Genomic DNA, 10,831 nt, shown 5'->3' on the forward strand with positions numbered 1-10,831 from the left:
GGTCTGAGGGCCTGGGAAACCAGAAGGGGACAATTCTTCAGGAGTGATGGGACAAACGGAAATGGCTTCAAACTGAAACAGAGGAAATTTAATCTAGGGATAATTTTGCTTGCACTATTAGGCTAAAAAGAAAAAAGGTAATGTAGAAAGATGTGCTAAACCAACAGTCTGGGTTCCGATAAGCAGTATCTGTCCACTTTGCACTTCTGTAAATGAGATATCTAGAAAGCTAAATTAGTGTCAACACTGTAATTTTTATACAGTTTTTAACTGTCAGTACAACAAATGAAAGGCATTAACATACTTCATATTTCCTGACGGATGAAAATGCAAGCAAATAAAGGAATAGTTTCTTTAATGATCTGTTAGAATTAAGAATGAATGGGTTTTTCAAGAGGTTTTTTTTTCCATGTCTGTTGTTTTGCACAGCGATTTGCTTTCCTCCTATTTCTACTGTAAGTATGTCATCAGTGATGTGATTTTAAAGTAGAGAATTTGGAAGAGTGTTAGTAGTCTTTGCTAAGAACATTATTCAGCTGCTAATTCTCAGGGTTGTTGTTTCCCTGAGATTCTCCTTGGGGTTGCTGACCCCCAAGGTAATAAGGGTTCCCCCAAGGTTGCTGTTCCCTGAGAGTTTCCCCTGGGTTGCTGTTCCCAGAGGTAATAAGGTTTTCAGTCTTCTCTTCGCCCTGGGTGTTTCACACCGAAGCCAGAGACGACAAGTTGAGTCCAGTAGTTCGTGTTATCAAGCTGTTTATTCTTAATTATCTATCAGTTCTTGTCCAGCTTTGCAAGGCATCCCCAGCAAAGCAAGACACGCGGATGGACTGGGCGGATCAGAGAGCCCTGCACCTTAAGTACGGTATCTTTGACCCAACCACTGTCCGAGACATATTTTTTATTTACAAAATTTTACCAATACCTATTACCTATACTAACATGTCAGTTCTACTCTAAGCCAATCTCTAAAACCCAACTCAGCACAAGATGGGGAACGAGAGCAAGAACTAGGAGGACAGGGGCCACTCCCCAATTCCTCCATCTTGCCTCTTCAGCCCCATATACTAAGAATCCTATTTTCTATATTTATATTCTATAATAAACCATCCACTACTTATTCTAAATTCTTAGGATTCGTGATTCTTCCTGCATGTGAGTGTTCACTCCCATGCACAGCAATCAGAATCAGTGTCCTCCTGGGATCTGTGTGGGTCTAACTGAGCCCCCTGTACAGATCCCAGACCCCCCTGTACAGTCTTCAAATCCTCCAGGGCGGCCAGAGGAATATCCTGGACTCCAACACTAATACTTTTGCCAAATGGCTGCTTCTATGTTGATGCTTTACATGAGTCACTAAAATAAGAGCAATTAACTTGTCTCTGAAACTATTTCCTATCAACATTTACATATCTTTTTTGCTAAATAATAAGCAATAAAACTACCCCTTGGTTTCTTTTGTCACCACAGATGGGATGCTAGGATTTGGTCCAGCCAAAGGAGCTACTGCTTTCTGGCACTCAAAGGGGAACATGTAGATGTCATTGACAAGGCACATGATGGTGCAGTAGCATGTTGTTTTTCTCCTCCATTTGGAGTGAAGAAATATGCTGCTGATCATTTTCAGGGGTTGACTTCTGGACATCAACTTTTTTCTGATGAGAGATATAAAAGAGAAAGATATAGTCTGGTGGCTAATTATTCCTCAGGAGATTTCAGTTTAAGAACTTCTCTAGAATTCACTAATAACATTTTGATAAATAGTTGAGATACTTTTTGTTTTTAAATACATCATCCTGTATTTGCCCAGTGATGTCAAAATGTGAGATCACTTTTAATGGCTATAAATATCTGGGTCACTTTTAGAGTACACTTATAACGCAGCTCATTGGTGGGAAGCTGACAGTCTGATCTGCCGACAGATTGTGTTGGAAGAACAAATGGACCCTTGTGCAGAGTTCCATGCTGTAAGGGCACATAGAAGAGTGTGACAGCCCATAAATCACAAGCCTCCCAAGAAGGATTAGCAAGCTCTTACACCTGACTTTTGGTGATATGTTTAATCTCAAAGATCTTTTTGACATATTTGAACATAGTGAGTTGTTGATGAGAATTTGGAGTTTAGGGAATAGAAACTGAGATGTGGAAGCATGGTAGATCCTGCTCCATGTACTCTCTGTGGCAGAGAAAAAATAGGAGAAATATACTCTGTAGAATGCAGCACATAAACTCTATTTCTTAGCTGCAGTCTGTTTTTTTTATGTTGATTAATGTCATCTCTGCAATACTTGCATTGCATTTGGTGAATCCAAGCCTCCCGTTCATTAAATGCTGCTCCTGGATCTGCAGAGTTGGATTTTCTTCACTTGGGAGAAAGGGCCTGTTTCCATTATCTTCCAAGAGCTGTTGCAGGGACACTTTATCAGGAGCCTTTGGCACTGCAGCTCCCTCCCCAGGTGGGCTCCAGAGAGCTGGAGGTTTTTTGGGGTGGGTGCTGAGCTTGGAGCTCTCCTGTGTTCCTGCAGTCTGAGAGGATTGGGCCTGCTGGTTTATATGAGGGAAGGGAAGATTAATTTGATTTCTGCTACCTTTTATTGAGTAGTGCTTCATGTGCACCTGGTACACATGAGGGGAAAATATGGGCTGATTTGTTTCTGAAATGATTTTTCTTTAAGTGCTAGCAAGTGTACTCAGAAGCTTAGAGTTTTTATTGTCTTTAAATCAAAAGTAGGTAAATATTTCTGGACTGGACTTTACTAAATGAAGGGTGCTGAGATTTAAAGCAAACTAACAAAGCCACAAATATTCTGTATAGCTTCAGTGTTCTATTTCATTTCCAGTCAACATCAAATGATAAATCTTTCAGGCTCCATCCAAAACCAACAGCAAACAAACAGCTGCTCATTGTGGCTGTCTTTTCAAATGCTTCATCTCCTGTAACAGGCACAGACTGATCCTTAATTCCTGCCCTTATTTCATCAGTGGGCTTTACAAATGTTTCTAGAGCACATCTGGCCTAAATACTTAACCACCAAAAAGCCAAAAAAAAGAAAATATTAGCAAATTACCCTACATTGAACTTGTCGTTTGTGCCAGCAAAAGGATAATCCTGACCTGAAGTGGAAGGAGATGGAAAGAGTGGGTGAAAATATATATACACCACCTCTTATTGCTCTGTGTTGGAGACTTTCTCTCTATAGAGTTGACTATTCAATAAATGTCCATGAATATTTGAAGGAATGAAATATAACTTACATGTAAAACTCAAATCCAAAAGTTTCATATTATCTTTTAAGAATTCTGTTAAAAAGTTATTTGCATGCTTCAAATAACTTCTCATGAAGAAATTGATTCTGATTTAATTTTAGTAATACCTGCCTGTATCACTGTATTGCTGCTTTCTTTTGCAGAAAATTTAGGGAGCACAGTAAAATCTTGTGCTAGCACAATCCTTAAAGCATTTTTAAAGCAGTTTTGAAAACTTTAATGAACTATAGGGTTGACATACATCTACATTAGAAATAGTAATATGGCAATTTGTTACTTTTAAATCTGTCAGGGTATTGTTGTTGGGGTTTTTTTGTTGTTACAGATTAGAGAAAAAATCCTGAGTTCTGTGGGAAACAGATTACTTGTCAAGGTCATAATATGAGGCAGGTAAACACAAGGCATAGATTGAAAAAATATCATCAGAGAGAGGTAAAGAGAGATGCTGTCTCTTTAAACACATGATTTTTAGCCAGGTTAAAATAATTTACTTGACCTCTGTATGCATATCCTTTCATTTATAATTTTGTGTCTTATAAAATGACAGAAACCTGCTTGTATTTTACAACAAAAAGCCATTAAGTACTCCTGACTGAGACATTATAGCCATGATTGTTTCTGAACCTGTTTCCTTTTCTTTTTTACTTTTTCAGGCGATGCTATAACAAAGACCTAAAAATTGCACTAAAAATGCTATTGAGCTGTAATCAACATTTCATTTAGAATATCAAACATTTCATTTAAAAAAAAATTATTTAAGAGGAATGCCAGGGAGGACTGTAGTATCATCAGAAATGTGATCAAAGGGCCTGTGCAAAAATGTTACTGACATAATATTTATCTGTGGGATATGAAAATGATAATTTTTTTTTAAATTAGCAGTTGCAGTATCTTAAATTGTCAAGGCTGAGGAAGTTGATTTCATTGCAAAAAAACCTATAAAGTGCCTCAATTCTTTGAGATATAGTTTGAATTTGAAATTGTATGCAGGACAAAGCAAATTAAGCTGTCCCTCAAATGCACTCAGATGCAACACTAAAGGAAGATTATTTAGGAGTAAACACTAAGGCAGTGTAGAGGAGGTAGAGGAAGTCAGGACATGGAAAGCTAATTAGTTTCCTTTAATCCAGCCCCAACAACTCTTTCAGTCTTGGGTTCTGACACTTGGAAGAGAGGAATATGAAACTCTCAGAAGAACTGCAGGAGCTAAAGTGCATTAGCAGGCTCAGGAACATCCTGCCTGAGGAATGAGGGAGGCTGGCATGGCCAATTTGGGATCATTGCATTGCTGTTCTGCTGTGCCATATTCCAGGGACTGCATGCAGGGATTTCCTGAGCTCAGGAGTTGTTTTCCCCACGGTTCTCCTCCCGACAGTGTTGGAGCATAGGATTGCTCTGAGTAGGTAAACACTGCCAGCAATCAATACATGGCAGAGGAGCCACAAAGGCACTGAAGAGGAAGATTGCCAGGCTGTGTTCCAAGAGCATACCAGGGAGCACAATTAAACATTGGCAACTGTCCTGTGTGTAAGTTTATCTATTTATTTATTTGTTTATTTTAGATGCAGATTATCAATTGTATGAGTAGCAAAATTAAAGCCAAAATATCCAGAGGTTTGCATAGATATATAAAGGCAGTGATTTTCCACTGTGCAGTACGACACTCAACACCACTGCAGTAACAGCTTTTCCAAAGGCTTTTCTCACCAGTTATGAATTAATTTTGGTTTTCCTCCAAATGCATGCAAACCAAGGGGATATGCCTCTCTAACAGATGATGTTTCCTGATTATTTTCGTTGACGGGACAATACTTTTGGCTCTTTAGTAAGAGTTGTGTGGGATTTTTTCCCCTCTTCTTTGCATGTTGACACCAATGTTACTGATAGGCTCGGTCCTGGTCTTCGAGCCAGCTGGGATAGGCTCTGTTGCACATGGGTGAAGGGGATTCTGGCAGTTTCTCACAGAAGCCATCCCTGCAGCCCCACCACTATCAAAACCTTGCCCCAGCAATACAATGCAGTCAGAATAATTACAAATGTGGAAGGAAGGAAAAGCCTCTGAGAATATGTGGATATTCTCAACATCAAAAAATTATTTACAAATGAATAATTCAGATTGTTAGTTTGCTAATTGGTGTCAGTGGAGAAACTTGGGTGATTCCATGCTGTACTTTTTGTGCCCTTTTCAGGTTCTATTCTTCATTTACCTTTATCTTTGGGGACTCTTTATGAGCATTTGTGACTTCCTAACTTTTCTTTAGTACTAGGGGCATTCAACAAATCCCCAGGACTGCTTCAGTGTCATTTAACTAAAACATCTTTATTCAGTTGATGGTTTTGGCAGCAGCATCATCAAGATACTCAGTTGTCCCTACATATTCACTTAGAATATGCTATATGTGAGAAAAAGATACTTGTATATTTGTCAGTACTGATATAATAGAAAAATTAGAGTATCAGTCTTCTATTGCCAATAAAATCAGTTATAAAAAGCTAAATCTTTAAAAGCAGCACATATTTTCCTTTATTAAATATTGGAAAGAAAGCCTGTACTTGCTTTTTAGCTGTTTTGTTTAGCAATGCCAAGTTATAGGTCCATGTGAAGCTTTCCAAGGACAAGGAGTGTAAATGTTGCATAAGCAATATATCGGTTTCTGGGTGATTTTTCAAATAGATTTTTTTCCTCAAAAATATTTTCTTTTCTTACCGTGAGATTTTAGTGCTTCTGCTAATCTGTCTGGTTTTGTTTTGAAAAACTCTCATCTGTCCAACAGACAAGGCGCTGCTGAGAGAATCAGGCATTAGGGATTGGCAGCTCACTCCAGAGCATTCAGACAGAATCCTTATTTAGGACAGCATTTACTATGAAAAGTTAGAATCTTTCCAAGGCAGAAGTCAAGTGTGTTTAACTTGAAACACAAAGTGAAGCACAACTGATTCTGAAGAAAATTTGCTATCTGGCAACAGAGAAATTGGGCCACTAAGAGGTATCCAAATAAACTACATTTTGAGATTGTTTTAAGAAGAATCTATTAAACAAGAAAACAACAACAACAAAACCGAATGAATGAAACAATCACACACCTCAAAAACTATAAAACACAGAAAAATAAAACCTCAAACCCACCATAAAAAAAAATCCAAACAAAACAAAAAATGGCCCCCCAACAACAGAAGAGTGCTAAAATAAAGAGAGAACAGGTAGAAATTCTGTCACTGCAACCAAGTATATGATTGGAGGGTTTTAGAAAAATCTTCTGCAATTGGAAATGCAGATCTGGTTGAGCACGTTAAGAAGCTGCAAGTTTTACCCACTATAGTTTAAAAGCTGGAAATTAGGAGGGCTCTAATGGAATTATGTCCAAGCAGTAGTTAATAAGAAATTAAATATTTCAGACATATGCAGTCTGCAAGAGAGCTGCTGGGTCTTTGAGCTGAGCAAAGAGTGAAGGGAGCACTTAAGGTGAAGAAGGCTTCTGCTGCAAAGCTAAGTGACTTGGAACTCTTTTCAAGAAATGTAAATTAAAATGTCACAGGAGGCACTTGAAAAACATTTCACAGAAATAGAAGAGGTCCAGAAAAGGGTGACAATATAATTAGAGACCTTGGATGGCTTTGTAAGAGGATAGATTTGGAGTTATTAGAACCCTCTTTGTGGAGCAGAAAGCAGTGAAATAGGACATCAGAAGCCTGAAAATGAGGAATTATAAAACCACATTTATCCCTTTTATAGCCGAATACGTACTTTTTCACCAAAACATAAAAATAGTCTGGGGAACTTACTGCCACAAACTGTAGAATATTGGGTGGTTTCTGTTTTGGGTGTTCTGTATAATGTAGGTCTTCAGATGCAATAGAAAAAGAATCTTAGACATTTTGATGTATCAAACATATCAAGATAATGATGAAATTTATTTTTAAAATAGCTTATTTTATTACAGAATTTACAGAAATTTCCCCTAAGTACCTACAAATAACTCAGACAGAGGAACAGAACAGAAGCAATATTCTACCTAATATGTAAAATCCATATGGGAATCCAGGATTCAGCCTACCAATTCTGCTTCAGTTCGAAGAATCACTTCAAGAATGTATTTGTGTAGTTTGCTAATATATTTTCCTAAACTGGTTTTCAATATTTTATGTATTACTTTTCCCCTACAATGCAGTTCTACAACAAAAAACAAGGTTGGAATTAATTTTTTCACCGTAGATTTTTATATGTGTGCTTTATTGCATATATATTTACATATAGGCATTACTGTAAAAGAAAACAGCATCTGCATGACGGAGTTTTTTGCATTCTTCTCTTGTTGGCTTCCCTGGCATTATTGGTTTGTGGCCAAGTTTCATTAATTCATTTTGCATTCCAATGAAGTCTGAACTTTAAAGGCTAATGCTTTCCCCTCCTGTGGAATATGAGTTAAAATAGAAGCATAAATGCCTACATGTAATAACTTGTGTGAAAATTCACTTAAGAACTTAGAGGAACGTGAAATGCAGTGCACAGGATTGGTGGGACCCCTTGCACAGTCTTTGGTGCAGTGGAGGAAATACGAACTTCCACTCTTTCAGAGAATGAGGTAAGAGTTATTGATATAAATAATGATGTTAAAATAATCAAACATTGCTTGCCAGAGATAGGGAACAGAGACATTTATAGCTTTGTTGGTTTTGGGGGGGATGTTCTCTAATTGGATTAAAATCAGACAGGAACCTAAAACCTTGTGGCTCCTGGAATGATGAGAGCTTTTAATCTAACAACCTATTATCTATTTCTAATCTATTTTGGCTGGAATGTGCACTTTTTACAGCTGGCTAAAGATTTAGGCAGGGGATTCCATTTGTGTATATTAGCACTTCCACATAAAAGCCATCAACTTTTCCATCAGATCTTTCTGCCAAACCTTGTGCTCAACGGCTGCTATCCATGTTCTGTTTCGAATTTAGTGCTGACTCTAGCAGGGCATAAAATACTTCCGAAGACAATGAGATACGAATCCCTTTATTTCCCTAAGGTATATGCTATATATAGCTCCACCTAAAGCTAGTTTTATAAGTAGAGAGAAACAAAATGTTGAACTTCAACTTTTTTTTTTTTAATTATTTTTCTAAGAATTGATTTCCTGTCTTTTAGTAGATGCCCTCCATATATTTATATATGGGGGCCATTTTCTTTCTCATGAAAGAAAAAAGTAGCATCAGAGTGTTCTATATGATCCTGTAATTAGCCTCACCCTAGAAAACAATTTGAAACAATTTTGCATAGAGCAGTTGAAATAAAAAAAGTGTAGGCAAATTCAGCTTTAGGGAGTCTCCAACATGTATGAAATTGCATCTCATAAGTGCCCTTAAATCTGAGAATTTTCTGTAATAACCCGGTATAAGTTTTGGTTCATGCCTGACCCCAGCTCAGTTGCTAATGCGTAGTGGTGTTTTTTGGTGTTGGTGGTGGTTTTGGGTGTTTTGTTTTTGTTTTGTTTTTTTGGGTTTTGTTTGTTTGTTTTTGTTTTGTTTTGTTTCAGTTAATATAAAAGGTGAGTTCAGCCAGTTTGCCTTCCAGGTCACCTCCATTTCTTCTATTTGTTCTGGCTAAATCCACTTAGTAATTCGTGTAAACTAAACTGTTACATTTTACAAATCACTGCCAGGCCTCACTTGTTTCTTTGTCTCGTGCACTTCGTACATTTCTAATCACACATAATGTGCCAAGACAGTTCATGCTCTCAAACTCCACTTACATATTTTTCTACTTCCATGGATCAGAAAGCACAGCTGTGAGTGGCACAAGAAGGTGGGTTTTAATTCCTGCTCTTGTTCTGAGTTCATGAAACAGAGGTTGGCACTGGGTTCAGTGAACGAGGAGCTGTCGTGGCGGTCCCCCCTCTTGCGTTCCACCTTGTGTTTCCTGAGGGAAACAACACCTGAGATGGAAGGGATGGTGTTGCAGTCTGTTCAAGTTAGAGTTTATTCGAGTTTCAGGGTTGCTAGACAGTTCTGTGCTTTTTGTTTAGTCTTAGTCGAGGTTTCTCCCCAACAGCTGTTTTCTTCCGCAGAGCTGCCAGTCAAGTAAACCCCAACTTTTTTCCTCAAGGTTCTAAGTCATTCTCTCTCCAAACCGATTTTCGTTTGTCTGTATAATTTGTTTTCCCTTCACTAGTACCCCATTAGCCCCTAAAAAACTTGTTTACCTTTTGTGCTTCCCCGCGATTGGCCACAAGTGACTGTTCGACCCTTGTGGTATATAGCCCGCCGCGCCCGGGGTCGGGCTGTCTGTTTGTCTCTGATTCAGAGAATAAACTCTTTGGACATAGGACTGTAGATCTCCCTTTCTTAACCTTCGCCTTCTGCCTGCGCCGAAAGAGATCTGAGTCGCTGCACCGAGAACTCACAGACACCGCACCCGCGGCTCGCCTTGGGGGAAGGGTAACTCGCCATATGCCCCGTGCGGAAAATCAGAGCTGGCACGGAGGTTCCGGCACTGTCGTTGGGATGGGACCTAAGGAACGCCAGTAATATGGAAAGTTTTCTTTCTCCTTACCTGATTTAGGAACTCCCAAGACGAGAACCTTGAGGGCAGAGATCTCCCTTCTTACTGGACAGGACATATTAGAGATATTAAAATCAAGACAGTCCTTGTTCTGCAGTTCTTGGCAGTGCTGATAACAGAGACACAAAGGAGAATGATCAGATGCCACTTTAGAAAATATTTCAGGCTCTGAAAATGAATATATTTCTTTGAAGGAACCCAAACAACATTATTTCTTGTATTTGTTTCCTGAAAAATGAAAATTGAAATACTTCTTCCGAAGGAGTTTTTCTTCAAATACCCTGGAATTCTAAATGCTTTGTGGCTTATTTGAAAGCACCTTCTTTTGCATGTCACCTATAGATTTGTATTTAATAACTTGTCAGGATTAATGAAATAGTGTTTCTATCAGATTCTGATCTGACTGTTTCTTTTGTCTGTTTATTCTCCCCCTATCGGGTGAGTTCATGATTAATTAAATCAGAGGGCACAACAGATGCTGGCAAGTCAAAATGGTTTTTCTGCCTTACAGTTTTGAGAATCTCTCTTAAACTTTGTAAGCAGCATTCATCGAGTTAATTGGGTCAGGATAGTGTTTGGCATTGTTTTTCATCTCAGTGCTTCACATGAGCAATTATTTGACCAAGAATGGTCAAATGGACCATGTTAACTTATTTTTCCAATTTGGGTTTGGATTTTTTACCTGTCTTATGAATGCTTCAGTGGACTGTTAGAACAGCCTGATATTGCTTCAGCAGCAGATACTTTTTGGATATTGCTTGTATTCTTGAATTTATTTTTTTTATTTTGTTACTGGATTCATGTTTTTTGTAAATCTCTGCTACTTGATAGGATTTTATTGCTGGTTTTTTACACTTCTGTAATTTTAGAGGTAGGTAGCTTTGTTTCTTCTTGACACAGTATTTTTGTTCACCTGACTTCATGTTAATGGAGACTTTATTTACAAGAACTTCTAGTTTTCTTTAATCTGGTGAACAAAGCATTCTTGTGAACACCACTTATTCCAAGATCAGGCCT

At 38.2% G+C, this 10,831-nt stretch overlaps 1 long non-coding RNA gene across 1 annotated transcript; it reads right to left on the reverse strand.

The window, feature by feature from the left end:
- Positions 1 to 678: 678 nt before the first annotated feature.
- On the reverse strand, positions 679 to 9,903 carry LOC134557542 (uncharacterized). The gene is made up of 3 exons (XR_010082061.1): positions 9,456 to 9,903; positions 7,048 to 7,106; positions 679 to 1,652 (listed from the first exon to the last, which is right to left on the reverse strand). It is a non-coding gene; the product is annotated as an uncharacterized LOC134557542 (long non-coding RNA).
- Between the last annotated feature and the right edge of the window lie 928 nt (positions 9,904 to 10,831).

The sequence above is a fragment of the Prinia subflava genome, chromosome 13, assembly GCF_021018805.1.
Source record: "Prinia subflava isolate CZ2003 ecotype Zambia chromosome 13, Cam_Psub_1.2, whole genome shotgun sequence".
Classification (NCBI taxonomy): domain Eukaryota; kingdom Metazoa; phylum Chordata; class Aves; order Passeriformes; family Cisticolidae; genus Prinia; species Prinia subflava.